This window comes from Sturnus vulgaris, chromosome 3 (assembly GCF_052056855.1).
Source record: "Sturnus vulgaris isolate bStuVul1 chromosome 3, bStuVul1.hap1, whole genome shotgun sequence".
In the NCBI taxonomy this organism is placed as follows: domain Eukaryota; kingdom Metazoa; phylum Chordata; class Aves; order Passeriformes; family Sturnidae; genus Sturnus; species Sturnus vulgaris.
The window spans coordinates 52,591,070-52,616,627 of record NC_142245.1 but is presented as its reverse complement, the minus strand read 5'-3'; positions in this window follow the sequence as shown (position 1 = coordinate 52,616,627).

Here is a 25,558-nt window from a genome sequence, read left to right as displayed (position 1 = left end):
CCTTTTGTCTGGATAGAGGCCATCTCCACCCAGCCAGACTGCAATGATTCCTCAGATCTAAAAAAAAAAAAAAATGTACACAGATCCTCAGAGAAAGATGGAATTTCTGTAGCAAAAAAGTAGCAAGGTTTGAGGTGATGAGATTGATGTTTTCACTTTTAAAATGAGGTTTGCAAAGAGGTATTGAGGAGGGATAGAATAAATTCTGGAGGGTGCTATCAAATGGTGAAATTACCTGTATTATCTGATGTGAAATCATAATTCACATCTGGAGGAGAAGGTTAGTAAAACCACTGGCAAGTATTTGAGAAAGCCCTATAAACACTGCTTAAAGTCAATGTTCCTTTAGGCAGATGTATATCTGATTGGAGAATCAGAGTCTATTCTGTTTGTGTAACCATGAAGAATTTCAATGACTTTCTGAAGGACTTCAGTTTATTATGATTGAACTCATAAGTTTAAATGTTTTTTAAACAAATGGCTTTAGCATAAGTATGTTTTTGTCCAAGCAGAGGTTTGCTTTTAGCTTCGGGTCTTTCAGTGTTTTCTTAAGTATGAAGACATCAGGTCAGATTTATCAGATAAGAATAAAATTAACAAAACTAATACTTGGGGTGCCAAGTACAAGGCTTTCAGGCAATGGTATTGCTAGTTAATAATTAATCACCCATTTGTTAGCCATACTTAAACAAAACTTATTGCAGTTTAAGTCGGGAATATGAAGATTAGGCCCTCAGCCATAAAATAGAATAGCAAGAACAAGAAAAATCAAAAATTTATATCTACTGTTACTACAAACCCTTTCTTTCAGTCTAAGGCTGAAATTTGTTCTCACAGAACACCTTAGAAAAGAAAAATATATTATAAAATATCTCTGTTCGTGGACAATATGTGAACCAGAGGCCTTCTGAATACATGTAAATGTGTGATATTACTGACAGACAAAAACGGGAAAATTGTACTGTAATTGGAGGAAAATAAATATACTACAAATGGCTTGCTATGCAAGAACTTTAATATTTTAATGAATTATAATTATCCAGACTTAAAGGTAAATAAGAAAAGCAATATTCTTCTATAAAGAAATACAAAATTTTTATAAAGAAACTGGAGGAAATCTTAATTAGCCACAATGTCAATCCTACGTTCAAAGATATTAAAATATGTACAATATTAATACAAAATAATTTTACGGCAAAAAAAAATAAAATTCTATAATAATATCCTGATGCACTCTTAAGAATTATTAATGAAAATTAGCTAACAAAGCATGGCTTTGGTTTATAAGAAAAACATTGACTTTAACAAATTAGCTCAATTAACACATAATGAGCTTTCTGGCCCTGATAGAGATTATTCAGTATTTGCTTTGAAATTAACGTGGAGGGGTAAAGATGGAAGAGAAGCTGCTCCTGGACTAGTACCAGTGCCACCAGTATAACTGCAACAATAACAGAGACTTTTCTAGAGAGACAGATGGAATTAAAAGTGACATTGGATGAGATGGCATGAGTAAAGTTTCACCAACATTTTAGTAAACCATTTAGCAATCTTCTCATCTAAATTAAAATCTTAAAAACACCAGCTTCTGTTGAAGACATGTTTGAGACCAGTTCTCCTTTGTCAGCTCTTCTTCCATATCCTAAAAACCTACAAATAGTGCTACCCAAAATCTGCATATGAAACAAACCCCACTGCAGCTCCCTGTGTGAAAAGCTGGCCATAATTTACCTCATGTACATAGAATCAGAATCATTTCAGCTGGAAAAGTCCTCTAAGATCAGACCAAGTGCATTGGGCTTCAAAGTCCAACCATTAACCCATCATTGACAAGTCCACCACTAAACCACGTCCCCCAGCATCACATTTACATGTCTTTAAAATACCTCCAGGGATGGTGACTCAACCGTGTCCCTGGGCAGCCTGTCCCCTAACAACCCTGTCCAGGAGGAAGTTTTTCCTAATATCCAATCTAAGCTTGTCCTGGTACAAGTGGAGGCCATTTCCTTGTCCTCTCACTTGTTGCCTGGAAAAGAGACCAACCCCCACCTGGCTACACCCTCCTTTCAGGGAGTTGAAAAGAAGCCTCCTTCTCTCCAGGCTAAACACTCCCAGCTCCCTCAGCTACTCCTCACAGGACTTGTGCTCCAGACTCTTCACCAGCTTCGTTTTTTCTGTGATTCATTTGAAGTCTTTGCCATTGAAGGAGCTCTGTGTGAACCATGAATGCTTCAATCTCTGCTCAACATCACAGGTCCCACCCTCCTCTCCTTGCTTTCCTTGCCTCAGGCAAGCAGTCAGTTTTCAAGAAAGCCATTCAAATACCAATCAGAGACAACTTCATTTAGTTAAGGTTCTCCTCCATTTGCTGGTCACATTCAAAGTGAGATATAATCTGTGGTATAAACTCTGGACAATTTATAAAATATGATTAAATGCTTAACAAATAGTCTCACTTGTGTTGTCTGGTTTGTATGATAAAATCTTAAATCTGTGAAAGTAATTGCTTCTGACATCTTCAAATAGGCAATAGACTGCCCAAACAGTGCTGTTCAGTCACAAATCCTGAGGTGAGAAGCACCAATGTAGACGAAAATCAGAGCCACTTATGATGAAGAGTCTGGGTTCTTTTCTTAAACTCCAGGGTTTTTTGTGGTGAAGGGAGAAATCTGTTCATAACAGCCACTTTTTTGTGGGTTTGTATTTTTAGAAGTTGTTGTGGTCTTGTGATTAACAGCAAGGAATGGCCACAGGGTAATTGTAATATGTTAATGAAACCCCACACTCTGCACAACTTCCTTGAAAATTCTTTTTATAGATTTCACATTGGGGAGGAAATGAACCATAAAAAAATGCGCTACCTAGAAAATGATAAATCATTTACCACTTACTTACTTTTTTTCCTTGCTGTATCACTCTCCAGTTTATTAAAACACTTAATTTATTCACTTGTCCTCCCCGTGTGTATCCTCTATGGATTTTGCTTTTTCAGGTAAAATCTGAAGGCATTTCCATACTTAAGCAACCACATTCTGTCATCTAAATGACTTAATAAAATTCTTTTCAAAATTGCTTCACATGTGCAACACTCCTTAATTTATCTCATTTGTTGTCAGGAATTGGAACTCTATGTGAACAATTTAGGAACCTTTTCTCCGGGTATCTACTTTTAGTTACTTGAGCTTGAAAATTTTGGCAAGAGTTCATCACCTGGAATAATGAATCCCTGAATAAAGGACAATTTGTCACTGTGGGAAGAATGCCAAAAAGTATATAAATCCTCTAGGTTTTCCACCAGCAGTAAATGCCTACACTTCTAGAACTGGTGATTCTATTTAAATGTATATAAATATGGCCAAGTAATTTTTGGTTTTAGACACTTTGAAGAAAAAATTTAAGGTAGACTCAGTAATGCCCTCAGGGAGGGCTGGATGCTGATACATACATATTACTTAGTAGCACAGAAGCATTTGACTGCTGCCTTTTCTATGTTCAGGGCCTTTATTTCATGGTGATTCATTGATGGTTTTTGATTGCATATATAATGAACCAAGCTTATATCATCAATAAGCTTCTTTCAGTAAATGGACAGTAATGAAACACCATAATCAAAGCAAAGTGGAAGTCCTCCTTAACTGAACAAAAGCTATTGAGCGTAGTGTCCTGGAGAAAGAAATATTCTGTCACCCCGTGCATTGTTGGTACTCTCACAGAAGCAAGTGATCTTGCAATGCCTTTGCTGTAGTGTAATGCATTCAACTAATTGTTTTCAAAACACCATGGACTCTGATATTTCTCTTAATAAATAAGCACAATGAGCTTTTTTTCAGGCAAGCCATGTCCTGGACTTTTCTTGCAACGTAAATCAAAGTGCAGGGCACATAAATAGCCTGGTAAGAACCTGAGACTGTCTCTTTAAATTAATTCAAATTAGCAGCCCATGTTACCTAAGCAGTGTAATATTTTACTTAATTAATGCTTTATTAAAATACTCCTTGAGATACTGAAGGTATAAGTCTATCCACTGACTTCACAGGTAGGGGGTTTTAATACTCAGTGATGTACGTAATGCATGGACATAAAGTTGGACTTGTTATTTCTCATGTCTTCTCATGCTTTCCCAGCATCTCTTGCACCTTCTTTGGAGTGCCTCATAGACCACAAAGGAGTGATTGGTATGAGAACCAACATCTCATTTTGAAGATAATGTGGTATTCAAGAAACTAACATCTGCTGGAAAACAATGATGCACAATCCAGTTTTGAAACCTACTGACTTCTGAGTTAGGTTCCTAGATGACTTACATGCCTATGTAAATTTAACTTTCTATTTTTTGTTACCTCCCTCGCTAGCTCACTCAGCCTGTTCGCTCATATTCTGTACCTTCTTTCTTTCATCAGCTTGCTCAGTGTGCTAGGCAGTAAGCTGTTTGTCATAGGGTACCTGTCATTTCTTATATATCTGTAGAATGCCTCAGCTCTGCCAGGGATTACAGATGGTACTGCAATGTAAGTGTTATAACTCAGAGGAATGTAAAAATAAAATCTGGTACATCTGTGTTACATATAATGATGTTTTATTTTCTTTACATGCTCATTATACTCTAACTAAATATGTCAAAAATTAAGTGAACAGTGATCAAATCTGCAAGGATTATATCAAGGGATATGACAAAACCCTTAGATGGTACAGAATTCACTTCATGGAAGTAAAAATACTTAAGCGTCAGTGGATATTTCAACTCTACTGTGAATTATTCCACAAAAATAAGTTAAATATTTATATACAGAAACTGCTTCTGCCATTATTAACTAATTACTAATCACATTCCCCCCACTCCATCCATAATTCTTGATTATACATTCCAGTTCACCATCTCTGTTTATCACCACTTCTCTATGTCCTCTTGCCATGCTCCACAAGAACCTCTTCCTTCTCTCCAGCTCAGTAGACCTTGTTTAAACTTTATTGCAGTAGCTTCCTTCTGTTTTGTCAACACAGGGGTGTGCATTGACTGAGTACCACAGCACCCTCTGTCCAAGCTCTCTACAGGAATTCCTGTCCCTCTCCTCCCCCTCTCATTATCTGTATTTACTCATTACTGCCCATACTGAGTGTCTAAGCATCTCAATATCAAACATTTTTAGCTATTGCTCCAGAAGTTATAACTAGCACATTTGGGGGACTTCTTATATGATGCAATCTTTTAGATGCTTTACTAGACTATAGACCAGGACACTTCTCTCTTTATTGTATGATATTTAGGCAAGCCATTTTATTTCTGCTTTAAATTCCCCATTTTGATGAAATACTTTGAGTTCTCAGGATAATAAACAAAATAAGATAGCTAATTTCCTTTGGGGTACTTACCAGTTCATGGCTTAGTATGCAAAAAATAATCAAGCCAGAGCTTGTCATATTTTGCTTTTCTCATGTTCCTTGCTTTCAATATCTACATTAGCCTAGAAATGCGTAGATTTTTTTCTCATTTAAAAGCATATTAGAGTAAATATTGATCTCTTAGGGGCTGAAATCCTTTTTCTCCTTCCCTATGTATAGCAAGGCCTCTATGTTTCCAGGTTACGAACATCATGTGTTTAAAGGGGGATAAAAATAATTTTAGACTCTGTGGATAGCCCTATCGTGATAGGTGTAATCTTTGTAATATGTCCCAGCTCAGCACAAGAGACACTTAAGAATTGTTTAGGTCCTGGCTTTTTTCACTTTATACCCTGACTAAGGAACGGGTAAGGAAAGATGTGTGGTGGTCTGCCACCCCACACTGTCCCAGCTTTTGCTAGGTTTTATGATATTAGCACGAAATATCTACTATCCTAATGAAACCTTGTTTGGGTTTTCTAGGGAGAGTTTTAGTTATTATTCCAACAATCAAGGGGAAAAAAGTAAAGATTATACCAGTCATGATTTGACACTTGAAGCAGATGTACTCCAGAGGAGGACTAGAACACATTAAGTGCTCTCCTATAATTTCTGATATCCATGGTGGCTGTCACCCACTAGCTGAAGCTCATAAAAATTTATCAGCACTTGACAATGCACTTGGAAAGACTGAATTCTCTAGAAATATGCTTCACTGAGGAAACACAGGAAAGTTGGATTGCTTACAATGAAGTGATTGAAATGACTGCCAAGAAAAATGCATGCAGGTTTCATTATAACTATTAATCTAATAGGTTCACATTGTATTCTCTATTTAAATCAGAAACATATCTACAATTTCCCACATTTACACTACTATTAGCTTTAGTAGAAGAAAGGAAAAAACAGATGAGGCATCAGGCTTGAAACTGCAAGCACTGTGTGTAACCTAGAAGCAACTGAGGCCATTTTCTTCAACTTGAAACAGAAATGGAAACAAACAAAACCTTCTGTACCTCTCCAGCCAATTTTCTCTCCATACAACAAGCTCGGTGTCTCTTCCAAATGCTGCTGCACACAGACAGTCAACCACTGGATTTCCACCCCCATAAACCCCATCTTACCACTCCTTGTCTGATTTTCTCTCTACAAAACTAAAGGAAATATTGGAGCTGACAACCTGGTGCCAGACATCAAAATCACTTCCAGCCCACCTCTGATGTGGATGTTCAAAACACAAGAAAATAGGAAAAGAAGGGTGCACATGCAACAGTGTGTCCAGAACCGCAGTCATGGGCTACTCTGCTAGAAATGTCTTTTTGCCTTTTATCTAGACTACTCCATAAAATACCTGTATTTTGTGTCACACCTATGGCAGCCACCAAAACTGTGCTGCACTCTGCAACAAACTTCAGTTATTTTATAAAAAGGCAAGGAACATAAATATATTGCACCACAAAATAAAGAGGTTTTTTTCTCAGGATCTGGCAGAAAGGAATTTTTCAAATACAATTTCAACAAAATGCTGGGAAGCACATGATGTTCCATGGTACAAGAAAAGGTTTAAAAAATAACACTTAGGTAGTCAGTCTCAGCCACAGGAAAAACACTTCTTGACCCCAAATCTGGTCACTACTTTAATCCTGAATGTGTGAGCAATATATACCCATCAGATAGGTAGGAATTTAATGCCACTAAAAATATTTTATACATCTCTACTTCCACTGCCCAGAGGCAGGTGAAAAAAAGAACTCCCATTATGAATCAAAGAAGGAAAATTCCTTCTAGCCCTAAAAGTAATCACTGGAAGCCCTGAAGCATGGGATTAGTATAATATAAATACAGTATATACAATATATATTACACCACCTTTTAAATTCAAACCTCTATTAACTATCTTGCCGCAGATATTAAGCAAATTAAAAACTTGCAAGTGTATTCAGTCACGGAATATTATCATGCATTCCTGGAAAGAACTTCAGAAATTCTACTCTACAAAATAACACTGCATCTTATGCTTTTAACCTGACACACCAGAGTATAGAAGAGTGCTTCATAAACCTATCATCCAGTCTAAGTTATTCATTAAGTTCCTATTTTCAAGGAGGTGTTAAGGCACAGAAAAATCTAGCTCACAGAAAGTTACTATTTTCCAGAAATATGACAGGTATTTTACTCTTGGAGATTTTGACTGAGGTTCTGACAGGTCCCTGGTATGCAGTACTGACTCTTCAGTGTCAGATGCATCTTTGAAAATCTTATTATCTAAATTTCAGTGCTTTTGGCAATCTGTGTTTCAATAAGGTCATGAGTCACAAATCTTTCAGCATCCAGAAAATTCAGTATCCAAAATTATGCAGTGTTGGTATTTCTGTGGTTTACCAGCTTCTAAAAGTTGCAGGGACAGGGACAGCAGCAACTAGAATCAGCCTAGATAAGATAATGTCAACAGAAATCCAGCTGGTGCTTTCCAAACATGTTTGTAATGGCTGTGAAAGTAGGACTTTTCTGCCTGCTTGAGCAAGTACAGCCACTTATGGCAAAGCAGCTTAAGGTTTTGATTATGAGTTATTGAGGTAGGACTGAGACCCATTTACCAGTCAGATCATCTTTGAGATCATTTCTTGGCTTATGGTCAGCCTGGTCCAATAGTTAAGGATTTCCAGTAGGGAACAAATCTCTGGCAGTCTGCAAGACTCTACTAGATCTATTAATCATTCTGATTTTCAGTTGACCTCTGGGCCATTTTTAGTAACAGAGGCATAGGTCTAGTTAGTGAGACTTTTATTCCCAAAGGAGTCATATTTTCTTATACACTGTTTTAATTTATGTAAGTTGCCCACGTGCCAACAGGATGGTCAGTATAGCAGATCTGAAAGAAACAGTTAAGGAGCCATGAGTAATTGAATGTCTTTGCTTAAATCTTTATTAAAAAATACCTGGCACAATAACAGACAATTCTATAGCAGCAAGCAACACAGAATCTCTTTTATCAGATTTCCTTATCACACACAGTTCAGCATCTAGTTTGAAAGGCTTTATATACAAAACTAACTAAAAGCAATATTTAACAGAGAGTTATTTTCTATGTCACTGTAAATCGTTGTCCTGCTTTATGCACTGAAACGGTGGAGCTGCTCCGAGTCTGTTATTTTCATCTGTTTGGATTCCTACAGTAAAGAATAGATGGAAGAGAACAAAGAGGGCATCTGACAAAATATGACAACCCAAATATTATAGCCAGGAAGGAAAGACGAAAGGAAGACAGAAAGGGAAAGAAATGGCAGGGCTATGCCAATAGTTGAGGGGTTTTTTGTAGGCTATATCACAATGTAATTGGCTGTGATGTGAATTATGCTTCCCAAGCCAAATGTGAGAGTGCTTAACAGACGCAGAGGTCAATTATCTCTTAGTAGAGCCTGCTCAGAGAAAGAGGCTACTGCAATTAGAATACACTATTAAAAATGGTTAGCCATTTTAGTATTTTAAATCACTACCCTTCTCAAAAAGCTGTGCATAGTAATTCCTGTCATTGTATACCTCACGGAATACTCTGTCCTTGGAAGAAAAAAAATCAGTAAAAATATTATTCCACTGAGTTTCTTCTGCTATGAGCCTTGAAACTCTGAGGTTATTCAAATAAATAAACTAGAAATGTATTACTAAGTACTGTATATTGCTCACTTCTAAGTACCATATATGTTTACCCTGCCAATAAAGGGAAATTTAGAAATAAACAGCACCTAGGGGAAAAAAGGCTGTCATTTGCAAATGTGATCTGAATTCTCAGTGTTGACAGTCTGTAAAGGCATTGTAGATTACAGGGCAGTCACACCCAAATTAAGGCTCTGTTTCACTTCTTTTTACCTATAATATGACTGGACTTTGAAATCATATTCACTCTTGTATGTTTTTGAGGAACTCTATAATTTTTGTGGCCTTTATAAACAAAATTAAATCTTTTCATTACAAACTTTGAAACATGAACTCTCTTCAGGGTTGTATCAGGTTGCATTCCAGACAGAAGTAGAGATACTACTGGCAAAAACCTGTTCCAAAAGATATTTGAAACAAAAATATATATACTTTTCTTATAATAGTGCATTCACTTAAAGCAAATTATATTTTTCAAGATGTTTGATCCCAGCCTCTCTACAAAGGGCCTTTGGTCAGAAAAGTTCATGCCATGGTGAGTGAAAAACAAGGTGGGGCTCTGCCACCAAAAAAAAAAAAAAAAAAAAGCAAAATGTAGCCTCTCACCGAGTAATTAGCGCAATAAAACCAAGAGCTGTGGTAAACAATAGAAATACAATGAGCAACACAAGGAGCAAAGAGCCCCTTTCCCAACTGACACCAATAAACCACAAAGTTTTGTTTACTATGAACATTCTCAGCAAGGCTGAATATGGCATTTCTTTAGCTATCACTCAAGAAATCTCTTTGTTTGAGAGCTGCTAGTAGAAACAGGAAATGATTATTCAAAATCATCAACACAAACCTGAAAAAACATTCTCTTCAATGAGAAGACATCTACCCAGCAAATAAACCCTTTTTCATTTTCTAAGTAAAATCAGTTGAGAGGCATAATTTCTCTGAAAAGGGCTTTGTTTTCCTTCCTTCGAAATACAAAAGTTGCTTAAGCTCTACTTCCATATCAAAACTCTTATTATCTTGTGTACATTTTTGTTTGTTTTCGTTGCTATGTTCCTCTCTTGAGAGATTAGTTTCACTGATCTTTAAAGAATTTCATAACAGCAAAATCCATTATTTTACACACAATTTCAGAAATGGTAGCTTTGAGCTTAAATTTTCCGCAGCCCATCCCAATTTAGGATATTGAATATGCACTTGTCAAGAGTGTTGCAGCATGCACAAACATTTTTACAAGCACAATTACCTCTGATGCATGTATGACTGCACAAATACTTCATTCCTTAGCAAAATTGTTATTCTTACAGAGTTTTTAAAATTTCCTTGAAAGACACTAGTTGTCCTCATTGGGTTTGGGGGGGACTTTTTTACCTTTCTGGAAAGACGACATTATTTTGAACCAACATTATTTCTTGGTTCTATTCTAAGGTAAAGATAAAATCCTACTTCTGGAAAAAACCTCCTAAACCTAAACTTGTGATGGAATTTCAGATGCTGAACATATTCCTTAAAATCCTCTTATTCCGAAATTTATATTTGGAATATATATACTAGTTGCTTGCTTTCTGAGCTAGCTAGGCCTTTGTCATAATTTAATATTTAAGAATTTTATGCAGTTTCCTCTAAGTGTTCAACCAGGTCTTATAAACAGAGAAAAACATAGAAAAAACTAGAAAACATTACATGTGGGTCCAGCTTCCTGTATCAACATTCTAGCCACTCTCTGGAACATCAGCTAACCAACTAGTGCAGAATCCCTTAAAACTTCTGAGAAGTTTTAGAAGATTGGGGAATTTTTCTTGTTCAGACATCTGTAGAAGAACCATTTTCTACTTTAATGGTTGATGTCATCAGATGCTTTACACACAACTATTTCTTCTGAATACTAGCAGAGAGGTCAAAAGGGTCACGAGTTTTCTTTTTCCCAGCACAACTTAATGGTTGTTCAGGACTAACATTTTAATAATGGTTATCTCTGAGAACAATGCAAAGCACTATATATTTTTTCCTTATCTTCTGCATTTTTAATTTGCTTTCCAGAATAAGTCAGTAAATGACCCAGGCAGGACTCAAGGGTATTATCATGACCTACAGAGGCCATGTTTATCCCAGTAGCAAAGTATATGCAAACAATCTCAGTTCGAGTTTTCTCCTCCAGTTCCAAAAAAGAGAGGTTACATTTGTCAGACACCAACAGCACTGACTGCAAGGGCTTGGAAGAAATCAGCAAATGGATAAAGATATCTCCTGGAGGGGCAAATGATTCTGTTGAAGAGCCAGAAGGACTCTTAAAATCCTTGATGTCTCTATATCATCCTCTTGCAAGAATACATTGGATACGCATGGGTTTATGGCAGATACAAGGATAGACATAAGGTTAAGACATCCAAATCTTAATTTGTCCTTTCTATCCACAGCTGCTGTGTAACCCAAATTTTCCTAATTCCTTAGTTAATTGCAATCCCTTGCAGCATGACACAATATGAATGTCTTCTACCAAAAGGCTATACACAGTTGACAGGAACAGTCCACTTGCTCAGCATCACATATCACAGAGCACACACAGCTCGTGTTGTCCTCGCTCTCTGATGAGCACAGCAGTCAAATCCAAGGTTTCAGAAACCTTTGTAGATACTCACCTACATGAGTATCCCTGTTCACAGCCCTGTACTTATTATTCCAGAGGAAAGAAACTGTTAACCTTGAGAGAGAAACACATTTCTTGAACACAGGGAACTAGTACACGAAGCTGAAGTTCATGTCTGGAAGAGACCAAGACACAACAAAACCTCAGCTGTTCCAGCCCAAACAGCTAAAAGCTTACTTTTTGAATTACCATCCAACCTGGGTATTCTGATGTCTATGTCTCACTGATTTGGTAAAGAATTAGGGAACAAAACAAAGAGAAAATACTTTTTAACACATATTCTTCCTAGTCTAGGAATTCATTAGGATACTCTGAAAGACTCCCTGAGAGCCTCAGGGAAGGCAGGTGGAAATTTAGTAACACTGAATATGCTTAGCCTAATAATTGTCCTCAAGAGGTATTTCTTACAACTGAAGTTGTAACGTATTACTTTTTTAGTTTGTCTGTTTTGGGAGGATACGGGAGTTGCTATTTTTGAAGTGCTAGTTGACCACATAGTGTACAATGAAAGTAGTTGAGTTTGCTAATTTGAAATGAGTCCTAAAGACTTTAATATTCCTTGCACTATAGCAATGCAGAAAGTCATTCCTATTTAATTAGTTAGGCCAAAGTATTTGCAAAACAATTAAGAATGTAATTTAATTTTGGTGTTTGGTAAACATCCAGGGATTCATTCATTCTGAACTTATGACCTACAAGTTGAGTTTACTTTGCGAAGTATCGTTAAACCAGTCAGTTAGAACTCACAATTAAAATGCATGACATGGCAAACCTAATAAGTATATATTATAAATTAGAAATATGTGTTAGAATTTTACTTTTTAAAAAGTCTTCATAGCTTAGAAAATTAACCATGGGGTCAAATCAAAATGGTGTCAATGGGGAAGTCCCTTTAGAACATCTCCATGAAGCCTGAGGCACTTAGCCCTTTAACAAATTATTTTCCAAGTTGCCTCCTCATTCCCATGGAAAGACTAATTCAGTGTACCAGTTCCAACAGGGCATTGTGCCTACACAAGCAGCTCCCACTAGGGCAGATATAGGCAGTGATAGCATTACTGTGTGCTACAGTCAGCCTGTCTCTGTGGGGAAATAACAAGAAAACTCAGATGACAATTGGCAATTCAGCCTAGACACACAGCAGCAGCCATGTCTGAACTATTATGCAACATGCCTACATTATTAAAGAAAAAAGCTATATAGAAGGACACCACATTTACTCTTACAAGGATTAGAGAATGCCAGAATTAAGATTGTCTATCCAGCCTTCATTATCCTCTTTTGTATATATAGCATGATTGTCTTCACTCATGTTCATACACTTTTCTCCCCATGAGACTTCGCCTGGCACAGTCTCTAAATGGATGATTATTCAAATTTTCATTTCATCTTCCTTATTGGTTATTTGAACTTATTTAATGCCTATCAAAACTGACAGTAATTATAAAATTATTCATCCCTTCCAATTCCTCATTAGGTTACTCACAGTCCCATCTAAATCCTTCTCAAGCACCAATCTTCACAATGTCCTGAAGGGAAGAATGAGTATTAAGAGTCCATCTTACAGGAGAAAAAAAATGAGAGTAAGTCCAAAATTGTCAAAATTGTCCATTAGTTTTCTGTGCCCAACATGAAACATCAATACATCATGTATTTTACAGTTCTTTCTATAGTTCTGCTCAACTTGAAATGCAACTGTGAGGACTGAACAAGAGGCCTCTTCTCTGCCTGCAGTTCCTAACCTTGTTCACTCTTCCTCTCCCACCTTCTGCAGTTCTATGAGATAGATTACTAAAAGAAGGGGGCCACTCTGAGCACAGCAAAAAAGCACAAATCAAATTTTAATTTCTCAAATCCTCTTCTGCACCCTCAGTGAAGTCAGACACTTCAGTAATAGACCAACTATGAGCATTAAAAATCCAAATTATACTAATGACTGCAATCAAAGTTACACTTTAAAAACAAAATAAAGTTTCAACAGGCTATCAAGGTTAAAGCAGTCCTGATACTAAAAATCATATAAGGGTTTATATCACATAAGCAACCAGGGTAGCCACCTGCATAATGTCAAGCTGTTCATTCAAAGCATAAAAGATCTGGAGCTGCTAAGCAAAGACATGTAATCATTTTTACAAAATGGCGGAAACTATATTATTTTCCCAATTTATAAACAGATAAAATATTTTTACTCATAAAGCTCACACAATGAATTTTCCTGGAGCACAAACTGGAAGCAGCTTGGATGCTACCCTGGATGGGTAGTTTTGAGAAAAAGAGAACTGCAGCTCTGGTTTTATAAAGGCATGTCCCGAAAGGCATTCCCTGCAAGATTTCAGCAGCTACAGGGAGAAAGAGAAGCTCATGTCTTTCAAAGTTTGCATGCACCTGGCTGCAGTGGGAGTCACGCCCCAAACTCTGCAGGCTGTGGTGCTGGGTCGCATTTCCTCTTGCAGATGTCAGCGTGTGCCCATCCTGCCCACGCCTGGCTCCCCACAGCTTGAACCTGGAGATTTCCCTAAGCAGTAGCTGCCAGGCATCTAACACATATCAAATTCAGGCTTGTTTTCTCTGATATAGCCAGACATCCACCAGGGACAAGGCTGAAACCACCAAACCCATTTTACAAGTGACCTAAGCCAGAATCCAGCTCTCCAGAGGCAAAAGGCTAGTAAATTAACCTACTGTGTCACCTAACCCTTCACTATTGATTAGTAATTATTCTTTTCAAATGAAACAAGGACACAGGACATAAGGTCATCTACAGTATATCCTGAGAAAAGCCAATGTTTCCCTACATCCTTCCATCAATCACTGTTGAGCACTGACTTGAAAGAAAAGGTTCTCATTGAAATACAATTAAAAAAGTAATTTAACTCAGTCTGCATAAACTAAGAAGAGCTTGAGGATGTGAGCTAGTTCAGAGACAGGCATGACAGGCACAACTATGGTCAATTTTTCTTCAATCTGAAGAAGCCATTGGAAAATTTAATAAAATACGTGGTCAGTGAGTAAACAAAACAACCAGGGACCAGTGGTCCTAGTGATGCTAGTTTAGTCATGCTCAAAATTCTTCCATACTGGCTCCCTTTGGCTATAGTGACTTCCCTCCTCCCTTTGATCATTCCATTCCTTTGTATCTTTTCCTGCCTCTAATTAACTGCTAATTAATTGATTGAAAAACATGTTCCTCATACAAATGCACCCACTGAATTATTTTATTACCTAAAAAAAAAAAACCCTCACCTTTTTTTTAACTATAAATATTGCAGGTAAATAAATCATTGAGAAAAGAAATATATCTATATCCCTTACGGATTTATCACTTACAAACTTGAGGTAACCAGTGATCCTACAGTGTCCTCTGTAATAATCAATGCTGCATTCTCCTGAAGACTGACTTAGAGCATGGATCCATCTGTTCCATTTTCTAGTTCTTTAGGCTAAGTTCTGAATTTCCAGAAATCCCTCCTGAATCTAACTCTAACATAAGTTCCATGTTTTCAAGCTGAGTCTTGCAATGGGCTTTACTTAAGCCAAGATCCCAGGTCACAGCTGCACTTTCAAACATCAGAAATCTGTTTTCTTTTCAACCTACCATAAGCACAAACTTGTCTGCAGTAGCATAAATTCTATGGTGCAAATTCGGAGCAGACAGAAACATCTTAGTCTTTAGGACATTCTGCTACATACTTGATTACTAGCTTCCTTGAGGAATCAGTGTTATTGCTTTATTTCAAAAAAATAAGAATGGGAGTCAGTTATAAGTCACCACACCATTTTCACAAGATTTTGAATGGTTCTGCTTCAGTTTAAGAGAAAATATATGATTAGTTTACAATTTCTTCCATGATTTCAGAAGACATATGAGAATCTCATACCTATGTTATATGATTGCATATGTAGCATGGGAAATGCAGTACACAGTGTTCTCAATACATTAATGCCGTAAGTTTACAATAACAATTAGAGCACACAAAGTAAAATTTTTATTTTGATTATATCCGGTCAGTCAGGCTATTTCTAAGGTAGTGAAATTTGTTTGCTATTTCATGGTAAGTTTATGATTCTAATATCTTAAATATGTATGAAGTTTATTTTATCTGAATTCTTGTTTGACATATAAAAATAGCAGAATCTAAATTTCAGCATTTTGCCTAAGGCCACAATATGAAGCTATTTTAGAGTTAAGGTTGTCATACTGCTCAGTTTGATGGCATTTGGGTGTTATTATTATTATTGTTATTATTATCCCTTTTTTGTACAGTAGAAATCTCAAAACAGATACATACCTTACATACTATACATGCTGGATCCAATTTTTAGATCCAATTTGGACTGTTGCTAGCAAAGTTTTTACTTAGAAAGCAAGCTAAGAACTGACCTGAAAGGAAAGACTGGTCTGAAGTGTGGCCAGGCTCCTATCTAATGAAGAGAAGAGAGGAGTGTATCACTCCTGAGGCTGAAAGCAGGAAGCAGAACCTCCCACCATAGAAGTCTGCTTGACTCAAGCCACAGCAGTCTCCCTTCTCTGTCTTTTAATGTGCTCCTTATTCAGCTTCATATCACCTTTGATGTGTATTCTTTTTAATCCCAAATATCACAATTTTTTATTCCAGTGTATACTAAGGAAGATCCATGTCATGTACCTTTAGATATCCCAATCCTGTGTTCCACAGCTCCTAAGTAGCATTTCCTATGTAGATCTCTTCTCTACACACATCATCTTTTGTCTATACACATGGACCATCTTAATGAGCTGATTCTGCCAAATACTAATTTCTTTGTTTGTATCTTTCCAGCAACATCTTCTCTGTTGCTGCAATTGAAAGTGTTTCTTTCTTCTTCTAAAGGCTCTTCATTGCCATCCTTGGTTCTGAATGCTTCACCCGCAATTCCACTCAAGTTTGGAAGGAGTTTCCATAAACACCCAGAAAGTCTGCTCTTATACCAGCTCATCTTAAAAAAATAATTTCACCCTACAAATAGATTTTGAAGAAATTAGTTTGTTGCTATGCCAAAACTATAATTCTCAGCATTATAGTATCATTACTCTCTTGCCTTCTTTCACTTGATCTTTCTGATACACCTGTTGCCCTTGTTTTTATTTAGATTGTGCACTGCCTGACAGGCAACTTCTCTGGTATACATCAACATGTATAACATAAAATTATGTTGGCAACTTTTCCACCCCATTTCTGAGACTGTTTCAAATGTAGGACAAATCATATTTCTTTTCACTTTTGCCTATTTCCACAATTTAATGTTAATGTATTGCATCTTTCTGACCAAGATAATGTAAAATTAAAGCACCCTAACCCATTTTTATGGTTTAAAAATTTGTCTGATTTCCTCCAATACTATTGAGAAATGCAAACTTTATCACATAATTTCTTACAGAAAATACTTAGGCTGAGAGTTTTGATGTCCTGAAGATAAACATTTGAGTGCCTTCCCAGCTTGGTGTGAGACATCCTTCCTCTGGCATTTGTTCAATATGTTTTGGAAAGATGCTTTCAGTTTCTCTGCTCATTGAAGCTGGAGCAATCCTAATAGTTTTCTCAGTTCAGACCTCTGGAGTTGTATCATTACTGTGATACCACATTCACATTTAAAGTGTTGATTTGTGCTTCCCCTGTAAAGAGTTAACATTTCTGTTTTTCTTGGTGGTAACATTTGTAGTGAGCTATACCTTTTCAATAGTTTCTAACAGGAGAGGAAAAGTTAGGCACTATGATATCAGGAACTTGGACACTGGAAAAGACAGAGGATCAATTTCTTCAAATATGATTCCCAACATTTTTAATAGTCCTTCTAACATTTTCACATTATTTTAAAATTGATATTAGACATTTCTATTTCATCCTAGCACTAAGAAGGCTTTAAGAATAAACACGTGATGCTGTGCAAAAAGGGATTGATAAGAAAATAGGGTCCACAGATGGGAAATGCTTTGTCAGTGGATGAAACTGGATTGCTGCTCTCTTTTGCTCTAGAAGAATGACTGAACAACATAAATTTGATTATGACTCCCTACAACTCCTAATGAACAGGTATAAAGATCGTAAATAATGAAAAGAACAATTAATTGCATCTGAGAGTTTAAGCAGACGGGGGACATGAGTGAATTGAAACTAGACAGTTACTTCAAACTTAGGCCAAAATATTAGCAGAGTAATATGAAGACCTCTTTATTGTTTACACTAATGTTTTCTTTGAGCAAACAGATGTTCTAGAATTGTAAATCAAATAAATTTCATGAATGCTAACATCCTCTGGAAAATAACTAGTTTGGTAGAGTTGGATTACAAAGTTTACTTTTTTAGAAAGGAATTTTGTAGCTAGCAGATTTACTAAATCCAAAAGTTCCCTATAGTGACATATTTCTAAATTTTTTTGACATTAAAACCAACATTATTAACATAAAAATGTCAGTGCCCAAGTATTTAAAATAACCTTCTTTAATAATTCTTTTAAAAACTATGCACATGTGAACTAGAATTATACTAGACTAAAACACTATGGATGAGCATTGTACAAGAGACTAAAATTATGTCAAAGCAGCCATTTCATTCTCATAAGGACGATTTAGATATATTTGAATGTGTAAAATCTGGCATTCATATCTTCATGTTTCTCCATGGCAGGTTTTTTCCCCCTCTGGCACTTGTGGTTTCCATGTATCACCTGCCAGGAAAGGACATCGTTCTGGAAGGCTTAGCAAAAAAGTATTAAAATGTAACCACAAAAAAAAAATCAAGTAGCATTAAGGATCTGATTTAAACCCACAAAAGCAATGAAATCTAAGTGTAAGTCAATTATGATTGACATATGTCCCTTAACATATGCTAGATACTACTTGCTGCACATGCAGTAAGTTATTAAAACCATTTAACAGTACAGTTTGCATGATGACAGCCAGATCAAGAAGCACTGTCAATTAAAACAAGAGATAGATGAATTCAAAAATTATGGGAGATGATTCAGTACAGGGATGCAATTAGAAGTCCAGGTGATTATGTAAACCTTTGTGGTTCACTTGTCAGACTGTCAGTCGCGTGCTAACAGGCTGAAAGGATCCTGCAAAGAGCCATAACTTTCTTCCTGACTGCCCACAGCAGGTCCTGCAAATTCAAACACAGACCTGTGTAGAGAGGTGACTTTCTGAAATGGCATTCAGAGCTAATCCTGCTAAAGTTACTGGGAGCTGCAGGAGGTTAAAACTTTTGGATATAAGAGTCTGACTTCTGAAAATTATGTTTGTGGATATTAGCATTTGGTCATCATGAAAACTGATACTTAGTATAAAGATGTGCATGTTGCTTTAAAGATAGAAACAGGTGAAGAGAACCCTGAAATTTGGAGCCTATGCTTTGGAAAACCCTTAAAATAATAAGATTAGAGTCTCTTCAAAGATTTCCAGGAGAGAGAGAGAGAGAGAGGAAAAAACAGAGGGAAGAAAAGAGGAAGGGAATTGGAAGCAATATGTTTCTGGTACTTAGCTTGTTTTGCAGGAGGTACAGCTCATTAAAACACACTCAGAATGGTGCTGCTAGGAAAGCAGATTTTGAGTGAATGCTGGTGAGGTCTGCAAATCAGTTGAATTCTGCAATGCAAGCACATTCACTACCTCCTGCAGTCAGAGGGGCTGTGGTTTAGCCAACATTTTTTTGCTGTGAGACCCAGAGTTTTTCACACAGAGAGACCAAAGCTCCTCTGATAGTTCCTGTCTAAAAGCCATCCAGCCACATTCACATAACACCAGGCTCCAATTAATGCAATGATCAGGCATCTCTGACGGGGTGGAGCTTCAGTGGGATTAGGACAGCTCTATTTCTATCTGCCCATGTAGAAGTAAAAACAAACACATGAAATACAGATTCTTTACATAAAACTATTGTAACTTTGATAAAAGACTGTCCTCTCTCAACATCATTGTCTTCTCTGTCCCTTTTCCCCTTGATTTTTACTACATAAATTGCAATTTTTTCAGTACATATTCTATTATGGCACCTAAAACAGCAATGGACCGATGTTCATTTCCGCTTTTAGGCTCAGTAGGAAGAGAACTACAACTTGTGGTATAAATGGTAAGAACATGCTCTAACCCTTTCCTGGTACATTCCATCCAAGAGTATGGAACAGCTTTCCATGAACTGACACTCAGCCTCGTAAAGGCATTGTCTCCACATTGGAGTAGGACACAGAACAGTTACAAAACTTCCCCAAGGTCATTGTGAAGTCTCTTTCAAAACAAGAATAGAACACATATGATTGCCAGTTTCTACTTTAGCTGTATAATGATTATTTCCCTGACAAACAATATCTCTTTATGCATATGTCCTTAGTAATAAAAAATAGGGAAAAGAAATACATCAGATATATGTGATGCAGTCTGTAAGCAGAACTCTCTCTAAACAATATGTCTTTCAAATTTTTCCATGAGGCATCAACATCTCTTTAAGGACTTTATCATCATTACTGACACATAATCATTCCTTGCAGGTAGAAAACATTGTGCTGAGAGATAATTGGGATAGTTATTGGATATGACTCCTCACTGGTTTTAAGGCAGTATGAAGGCATGATTGCATTCTGCTCAAAGAAAATAATTAATATTCTCTGCATTTATGTCAGATGGAGTGATTTATGGGTATTGTAAGTACTGCATTAGATAATAAGGTCTAACATTATCTGATAGGATGCAATGCAAACTTAAAATATGGAAGTTTTCCCCTATGAGAGAGGAAAACCTGTTTTGGCTGCTGGAGTCATATTTGCTATTGATTTACCTAGGTGGGGTAATTTGATCTCAACTTATGTGGAAGAAACTGCCATCTCATGGTGCCACACTATTGTAAACGGAACAAATATTTGAAAACCCTTCCCAAATAAGTGGGCATATTAATGAAAAAATTCTGGTGTCTGTAAATGAGCAGCTTCCTGGCACATTTGTGAGCAATACATCACTCTAGGAATCCTGTTTGTCATGGACAGCTTGGGAAGAAAATGGCTAAGAAAACAGTGGTTCCTCAAATAAGGGCTTGGTCTTGAGAGTATGTGGGAGAAAAAGAGGGCGGTTGGAGGGAGACATTTCTTTAGACACAAGATCTTTTAGGGGGGAATCCCAGCCCAGGAACATGCAGAAGGGGAAAATCCCCTACCCAGAACAAGATGAATAATATCTTTATATAGCTAAGAAACCTCTAAGGAAGCATTAATTATGTTGATTCTTTGTTCTCCAGGATAATATTCACACATACTATGTATGGAGGTTTAGCTGTTTCTTTTAATTCCAATTGTGTCATACCTGAAGAAGATTAAACAGGTAAAAATATGTGCACTATGTGAACAGCAGGTGTGTGATACCAAGCAAATGAGGACAAGTACATTTCTGTAACAAAGCTAGTATTTTGTCTTAAATTCAAAACTGGTCTGACATAAAAGCCCACTGGAATCACTGCAAGCTTCTGCATTAACTTCAGAGTGTTTTGGATCAAGGCCAGTATCATTTTTGTTGTTAGGGCTCATTGTTTAATTTTAGCAAAAGAAAACTCTTTAATTTCCTTTTTTAGAATAAAAAAAATTACAAGACCAAATGTCAGTTGCATCTATTTTTTTAATGAAAAGCTTCTTCACTGGATACTTTGTCAATGGAATTATTAAATTGTGGCATATATTTAAGATCTCATTCAATAAAAAGGGATGTTAGAAATTAACAGCCCCAAAATTTACGTCTCATGCTATGGAAGCTTCCCAGGATGAGGGGAGTAGAAAAAGTAAAGAAACCAGACATAATTTTATTGCCTAGGAAGAACTTTGGCTATTGTTCTTTGCTGCTTTCATGGGACATAATGTCACTATATGCAATTGGACAGGCATTTCCAGTCATTGTTTCATATACAGAATTCCCATTGAAGTCAGTAGCATGCAACTCCACGCCAGGATACGTCTGTAAGGGCTGTGAATTTTATCCTAATGTAACAAATCAGATGACTGCAAAGTCATCATTAAGCCAGGTGATGACACCACTGGAGCTGAATTTCCTCTGAAAAAAACAAGAAAAACATGACAATACAAGACACCAAGTCCAGATCCCCCTACTGTTGCTCCACAGCCAGAGAAACTCAGGTGAAATGTTTGTAACCTCTCTCTTCCAGTCCTCTCCAAAAGCTGAAGAGGAGAAAGCAAGCTCTTCCACTCTACAGGCAAAACATTTTTGATACCAAAATTCCAGTTCCATCTTTCCCTGGACCAAACCAGAGCTTGCTGCCAAGATGTCATGCCATATCTGCCCTATTTCACAGATATCTGACAAAGAAAACCACATGGACCTTTGAAACACGTAAGAGACATAGGTTTTTTGGGCTTTTTTTACCGTCAGCACTTTATTGCTCAATCATTATTACCTCCAAAAGTCTGGTTTAATCAGCCTAATTCTCAAGTGATCTGCCACCTGACTCACTGAAATTAAAGTGGTGTCCACCTATATATTTTCGGGCTTTAATACCTGTGAGTCCTTAACTATGGGATGCAGGGCAGCTATCAAGAAATAAGTCCAGAAGAAACATTATGTTATTAGAGGGCAAAACTCAGCCAGCCACACCTCAGACACAGGCTGTTTGGAATATTGCAGGGTGTCCCAAACACTGCTCATGGCCATGAATACCACTGCCTTCCTAAGCAGCCCCCAAAACTGAATATGTTGCATTTAAGACACCAGTGTCATGGATATGATATCTCCAAACATTCAGTCTTACGGCTATTTTCAGTTTTTCATTATTACATTGTGCCTGAGGTAATTCTTAAAAAGACATTCTGATGGAAATTATTTTGTCAGTTTTATGAGGAATGGAAGAACGAAGGATATCGTCTTATTGTAAAAACAAAGTAAAGGTAGTAACATAGTTCCTGCAAAACTGTCTGATTCTGAGATGTGAAATTTAGCATGGGTCTCTTGTGCTTAGTTTTAGGAAAAAAATAGATTGAGTGATAATAAACAAGAGAAAAATCATTCCTGTGCATGCGTGGTAGACAAGTAGCCTGAGGAAGCGTGTGATATCACCTTCAATAGAGGAGAAAGTGGATACCATATTATATTGATTCTCGGCAAATCTGAATTTTGTACCCCTTTCTGCCACTACCCTCATGGGTGACACTGAGAAAATCACTTTTCTCTTCTTTGTCTCTGCTCCCCAACTTTAAAATCAGGAAAACATACACTTAGCATTTTTTTCTTCTTTTTTTTTCTGTATTTCCTTCTTTTCTATGATCTCTCAGACCCCTCAATTAAGGATTCAGAAAAGAGCTATATAGTGTTTATATTATTGTTATTATGAATAGCCTAAACTAACGTGAGAATAAATCAGAAGTTATGACTCTACAACTTTTTTTAACACAAATTATCCAGTGTTCACTGTGGCACAAAATTGTTTTGTATAAGAGGACAAAGAAACAGCAAGGTAATAAGGCTATTTTCTTAAAGCAGCGATTGATTTAGGTTACTTCATACTTATAAAGTCCAGTTTGTATGTCTTTTATGTTTTCTCTAGTGAGATTACACAACTCCACTCCGGAAAGCGCAGAGGGCTGGAAAAACAAAAAAAAAATCAAACACCACATTTGAAGTCAAGTTTTTCAATTACTAGGTGGTTTCATTTTATGTATATTTAAAAAATACTTAGTTGAAACTTTAGGAGATAAAATGCTGCTCCATTTAGGACTACATCTGTATATGTGTGCGTGTATGTGAGCACACGTGCACCTATATACTTTAATTAATGTTTGGTTCTGTAAAGCATTTTAGAAGAAATAAAAAGGAATAAAATCTGGTCTCTCAGCTTCTTTACTTGACAGTATCTCGTTAAGCTGAAGGATTCATTTTATTCTAAGTGCATGGCAAAAGACAAGCCAAAAAGTTTACTCAGAGCCAAGGGCAACAGGGGAGTTGCTTTTTTCAAGAAACATGGCTGTACAAAACTTGCAAAGTTTATGGAATCTCTCTGGTTTGTATTGCTTTACGAGATTTGACAGAGGAGTATTGTTTCCAGAAGTGTAACTTCTTAATGTGTTTCCCAGAATTCTGAAAATATTGTATGTAGGCAGTAGTGGTCTAAGGGTCACCTGCATCCTGCTGGAATAAACTTACCTATACACGGATAGAAGTGAGTAATGATATATAAAGATATACTCTTTTTTTTTTTTCTTCAATAGATTCTTAAGAATTACTCAAAGCTGTTGAGATACTAAGGATGTTTTTAACACAGAAGTACATTTTAAAAGCTTCTGTGTTGAGCAAAACTTTCTACTTTGTTGTTTATTAATATTTAGCAGACAGCACAACATCCTTCTTCCCCTGACTCTTCATTTCACTAAAGGCCTCATAAGTACATTCAAATGAGGTCTGAATTTCTAATACAAACTAACCTGATCCAGAAGTCTCTTCTCAAGTAAATTATCCTGATCATTAATACAGCTTCATATGGTATTTCCATAGATGTAAAGCACACACGACAAATATTTTAAATCACTGTGCTCCTGTACTGGCCATGTGCAACCAATTGATTGATTTTTTCTTTTTTTTTTTTTTTTTTTAATAATTAGTTCTTCTTTTTTTTTTTTTTAATAATCTGTGAGCTGTAAAGCACTTATCATGGCTGCCACCCAGACTTTCCAATAACATTAAAACAAAGCAAAACAAAAGAGCCCTCAAATATTGACTCAGTAATCTATCTCCCTCCCTCAAGGAAAGCTCGCCTGCCATAAAATTCCAATCAGTTGCACACACACAATTATGAAAATATGGGCCTCAAAACTTCATTCAAAAGCCTGATTACACTAAATATAGATCAACACGTAATTTCTCCTTTCTTTCTATTTTTAAATCATGTTTTTGACAAACGGTGAAATTATAATGAATGGTTTAGATTTTTTTTCTTTCTTTTTTGCATCAGAGGGTTTGTGGAGGGTTTCATGCGTTTAATAGATATGTATTCTTTATTGCTGCTTTAAAATACTAATAAAAGTGATGAAAAGGCATGAAAAATCATCACTGATTGAATAGGAATTCACTTAAAATACGATCTTTCCTTTGCTCAGTTATCATCTGTGGTGGTGTTTCCTTACAGAAATGGTAAAGGGCTAAAAGTTCTTAATAAAAAACACATGCTTTTCTTTACCCCACCACCACACTTGAATGTATTCCCCTGAGGAAAACTACACCAGGCTAACCACTGCAAGGCAGCCTTATGGTAAATTGGATCCTTTTTTAAAAACGTATTCCCAGAAGACTCAGCTTAATACACTGTTTCTGAGAATACCTCTGTGAGATTGTCTTTTCCCTTTGATAGTCTTGCTCTTCGTATTTTGAAGCAATCTCAGCTGGTTAAAGGCAGGAACAGAAAACACCATTTTGAGGCAATTAAGCACCAAAGACCAGAATGACTAGTCCCAACCTTAAAATACAGTGACACTAAGAAGAAGCCCTTACCACACTTATGGTCAGGTTTCAAACATAATGGACCTTCTAGTAAAAAGTGAAAAACAGTTTGTTAAGGTCTTTTTTATTTATATTTTGAAAGTTGATGTTCATTTGAGAAAATACCCCCCCCCCCCCCCCCCCATATAAAATGGGAATTACTGTGGACTCAGTAGCTGGACTTGTCTTGGAAGAAAAAAATTTTAAGCCAGATCTTCCCGTTTGAAAATGGCATGTTGGGGTGTCTCAGTGATAACTGATTCCACATAAAATAGCTTCACTTCCTTGTTCAGGAGTGGTGTGACATAGCCTTGCACAGTAAGGGGGGCAGAGGGGGAGAAAAGGATCTTAATTCAAAGACAGAAAGAGAGCCTAGAACAAGCATTTAACCTTGCTCTGAAGGGAAA